This window comes from Muntiacus reevesi, chromosome 3 (assembly GCF_963930625.1).
Source record: "Muntiacus reevesi chromosome 3, mMunRee1.1, whole genome shotgun sequence".
Lineage (NCBI taxonomy): Eukaryota > Metazoa > Chordata > Mammalia > Artiodactyla > Cervidae > Muntiacus > Muntiacus reevesi.
The window spans coordinates 62,123,750-62,128,561 of record NC_089251.1 but is presented as its reverse complement, the minus strand read 5'-3'; the positions used below and the strand labels follow the sequence as shown (position 1 = coordinate 62,128,561).

At 37.1% G+C, this 4,812-nt stretch overlaps 1 pseudogene; it reads left to right on the top strand.

The window, feature by feature from the left end:
• The first annotated feature begins 3,472 nt into the window (after positions 1 to 3,472).
• Positions 3,473 to 3,614, top strand: LOC136165880 (U6atac minor spliceosomal RNA; annotated as a pseudogene).
• Positions 3,615 to 4,812: the final 1,198 nt, after the last annotated feature.

Here is a 4,812-nt window from a genome sequence, read left to right as displayed (position 1 = left end):
GGGAGCTGTGGCTATTCCAAGAGGGAATGGTATGATGGAAGGTACAGAGGCATGAAATACTATGGTGTGTTTGAAGGAATTAGAATCAGGTTTGTATTATGAAAGCATAAAGGGCAGTGCAGAAATAGAGAAATTGTGGTTGTGGGGGAATGAAAGATGGTAGTGACTGGAGATGGGGTTGTAAGGATACAACTCCAATGACATTCTGGAGGGCCTAGGACCAAAGAACATGGAACTTTTCTGAAGGCATCAGTTATGTGGCAGAGAGAAGGAGAAATAAGTCCAGGTTGAAATTCCATCTTCCAAAAATTCTTAAAAAGTAGAGCTATTATCCTATTTCTTTTAAATCAAAAGCAAGTTCATATAGAAAGATGAAGGACTTTAGCCAAAATCATACAGTTTGTAAATGGCAGAGCTGGGCTTTGAACTCACACTTTGTGGCTCAGAGATCTACATTTGTTTATAACCCCTAGGTGTTATGCTTGAAGTAGCTCATTTCCAGATTGGAAGGAAAATGAATAGAAATAAGGAGATCAGAAAGTGTTCAGCAGCTTCAGACCTACTCATCCAAGATTATCCTGTTGCCAAAATGGATTGTTTTCTTCATATAGATGTTTATTAGAATTTCTAATATTACACTTGCCATGACGAATTTTTAAAATGTCAATCAAGAAGTGTGATGTTTAACCAAGAGGGGCATGTGGGGGTGGGATGAATTGACAGATTGAGACTTACATATATATATATATATATATATATATACACACACACACTATTAATACTATTAATATGTGTAAAATATTGAGTTAGCCAAAAAGTTCATTTGAATTTTTCCAAAAAAATATAAGGAAAAACCCAAACAAACATTTTGGGCAACCAAATAGATAACTAATGAGAACCTACTATATAGTTCAGGGAACTCAGTGCTCTGTGGAGACCTAAATGGGAAGGAAATCCTAAAAAGAGGGGATATATGTGTGTGTGTGTGTGTGTGTGTGTGTGTGTGTGTGTGTGTGTGTGTGTGTGTAGCTGATTCACTTTACAGTAGAAACTTACCCAACATTGTAAAACTATACTCCAATAAAAATTGATTTAAAAAAAGAAACATGATGTTTAAAGATGGGGTCAACACAACAACCTGAAAAAAAAGATCAAGTCAAGGCGGAGCTTCTCCCACTGCTTTCACTCGGCAGGTCACAACTATTTAAAATTTGAAAGCAGAGTTACCAAGAATCACTGCAAAAAATACATGGACAGTGAAACCAGTGAGGTCAGAGATCTTACTGTAAGTCCCCTTCCCTCGTCCCAGCACTGAGCTGTTTCCATGTGGAGTTAGGCTTCATTTTACTATCTATACAAAAATGCCATATACATTAGCAGAAACCACCCTCAGAAAAGAAGGAAGCATCAATAAATTGGCAGTTCCTATTAAAAGTTTTATCTAATCTCCACAATTTACATTATGGAGCACCACCAGATACATGAATGATAACATTTAACTTCAGAGTTAATGGGCTTTCATCCTCTATTCCAAATTGTGAACCCTCCCATGCATTTGCTATTCTTGATTGACACTACAGATTTTGGTGTGGTTTGTGTTTTGTCCTAACATTTATAGAAAGAGCTGTGTATAGGAGTCAAAGAATTTACTTTTCTGCTCACTAGTTGGCTGAACTTTGCCATGTTGGTTACTTTCTCAGAACTCTCCTTCACTCAGCTTCAAATTGGGCATAACAGTACTACAAAGGTGTTTAATGGGAAAGGCCTGGCTGGAAATAAGAGCTAAAAGTGGTCAGGATTATTTTATTATCTGGGTCTTACATCATATCAGAGTCATGATAATAGCACAGGTGCATCTTCATCCAACCTGGCTGGGAACTGCTGTCATTCTGGAGTTCCCAGGTGACAGATTTACTCCAAGGACAGATAATGGGTTGTGGACTCAAAATGGGGACATTCTAAGAGACATAAAAGGACCAGCCTTCCTGGTGGTCCAATGCCATACCACCTCTAGACTATTTTTGTTTTATAGCCTTTCTTTGAACCTTTCTTTGGTTGAAATCCAATTTAACATGACACTTTTTAGTTAATATAGATGTGGTACACGTAAAGTTACACATTAATATTAAATATAATATATATTTAGGTTATACATTAATGTAAGTAAATTGTCTCCTTCAACTCTTTGCTCAAATGAACCTTCTCAGAGTGGTCTCCACATTTACCCAAAATAAAATCCAATCTTCTTCACAGCACCCCTTCTCTTCCGCTTTATTTTCTTGGCAATTTTTACCTTCTAATATACTATTTAATTTTTTTGTTCATGTTTTGTTTTTCTCCTCTGACCAAAATACATGCCCCATAGGAGCAAAGATTTTGATTTTCTTTTTTAAATCCTAATAGTCATTTTTCCCAGTGTGTAGTATTTCGTGGGAAGTCAGTATTGAAAAACATTATCTTGTTGCTTTTCTCCCTGAACTTCTAGGACTTGAGCTTATTTTAACATAAACTCATTCATTAAATGGTTTTTACTTTCATAGTTGAGATAAAATTCCAGGTGTAGAAGCTCTCATTAGTGTACTCAGATATTTTACTTGGCCCATCATTTATGAAAACCATAATAATTTCCCAATTTTCCAGGGTGATATAATTTTCTCTGGGATAAGAGGCCTGAAGGTTGCCTTTGTCTGTTTCATGAAAAGAAATAAAATTTAGAAGTGTCTCTTCAATGCATGAGGAGAAGGCAATGGCAACCCACTCCAGTACTCTTGCCTGGGAAATCCCATGGACGGAGGAGCCTGGTGGGCTACAGTCCATGGGGTTGCGAGGAGTCGGACACGACTGAGCGACTTCACTTTCACTCCTCACTTTCATGCATTGGAGAAGGAAATGGCAACCCACTCCAGTGTTCTTGCCTGAGAATCCCAGGGATGGGGTCGCACAGAGTCGGACACGACTAAAGTGACTTAGCAGCAGCAGCAGCTTCAATGCATGATCTTTGTTCCCACAGTATTATTAGAGACTTCTAAGACTGTAATGCCAGTCAGAGATATTGCCTAATAGATAGTAATTAAAGACTTTAGTGTTGACACAAGCAATGCAGTGAAATTGCTCTGAAAGGGTTAAAAAAAAAAAGAAAGTCCATCTGCGCCATTTCTCTCTGTGAAAATACTTGTTTATAAATTGTCAACTCCATATATGTGTGTGTATGTTGCTTTTGAAATAATGGTTATTTCAAGCAAGTGAAAAACTTTACTTGGGTCACCTGTATATAACGTTAGTGTGAAAATAATGAGACTGTTTCCTGGTGACTTGGTCGATCCATTGAATTTTTAGATGCCAGTTAAGTGACTAAGGCAGATGAGGTGACAAAGATTTTTTTTTTTATCTTTTTTTAAGTACTATAATGGAAACATAAATAAATTACAGTCTGTTTGTATAAAGGATTCATTTAATAAGATAACATAGATATGTGTGGGTTGAGAGGGAGGAAGGGTAGCATTCTCATAGAGAAGGATAAAATGGTACATAATTCAAGATCACAGGCAGCTTAATCACATAAATATAAATAGAGACACCCATTTTATTTGTTGGCTTTTGCTCTTATATTTTATCCTGGAACTTTATTTTGCTTAACTAGCAGAGATTTTTCTTTCCGTCTCCTTGAGTAACTATTTTTTTATCCCTGAGTTTGGGGAGAGGGAAGAGGCTTAAAATCACAGTAAGAAAATAGGAGGAAGGACTAAGCCATCTTTGTCTGCAGGTTACAACCTGCATTTATTATTTTTAAGGGGTTAAGACACAGCTGCCGTGGTCTGCAGAAAAAGAGGATCATACCGGCTGGGTCTCTGGTTCTTCTGTATCTGAAGCATTTCAGCCTAAGCCTAGTGAACTTCCTAGAATACCACTCTCATCAGCTGATGGAAGCTGAGCTTGTGTTGTAAGCAGTGCATATTATTGCATACAATTTACTGCAAAGGGGAGTGATATGAATAGAGAATGGATACAGTAGCTTACTGCGTGCTAGCAGGTCTTTTCTGGGCTCCTAAATGTTAACTGGATAGTAATGTAAGTTATTACACTCATTAAATTAGGCCACAAACAAGTCAACAGTGATTCAGCAAAATGGCTTTGTTTGTATAGTGCAAGGAAGTCTGATAGATATCCAGTCACACATTTATGGCTAAATGGATGAAGATTTTAACATTACAGCCTAATAAAAACCCCATACTGTGTGATTAAATAAGAGGGAAAGCAGTAAAAAAGAGAACGCATAATGACGGTAACATGTAGGTCAGTTACAATTTAATTGTCATTGCACTTCATTGCTAACATATCAATTCTCTGCTGCTTAGCTGAGCAGAAAACAACAACTTAACATGTACACTGGGCCCACTGACGAGTCATCAAACCCCCACTCCCATCACCTGCTTTTGACTACTTCCTTAACAACCACATGAAGTCTTCCTGCTTTAATAGGATAATCTCGCTGAAAACTCCCGCTGATTATTTCTTCCCATGCTCAATGCATCAATGATCAGTAAATTTACTTCACACTCTACATAGATGCTAAAATTAGATTGTTTGCATTACAACTTTCAATACTTCTGCAACAAGAAACACCTGCCTGCAGATTTATATTGTTTTGTTTAATGGTTTAAAATAAAGATAGCCTCACTGTGGCGATACCTTGATGTACTATATCGGAGGCACACAATGGCTGATCATTTTTCTTACTTATCCAATTTGTACTGTATTTCTTGCCATATAAGGTATAGCTTCATTATCATTAATTGCAGCTTTAGAAAAACC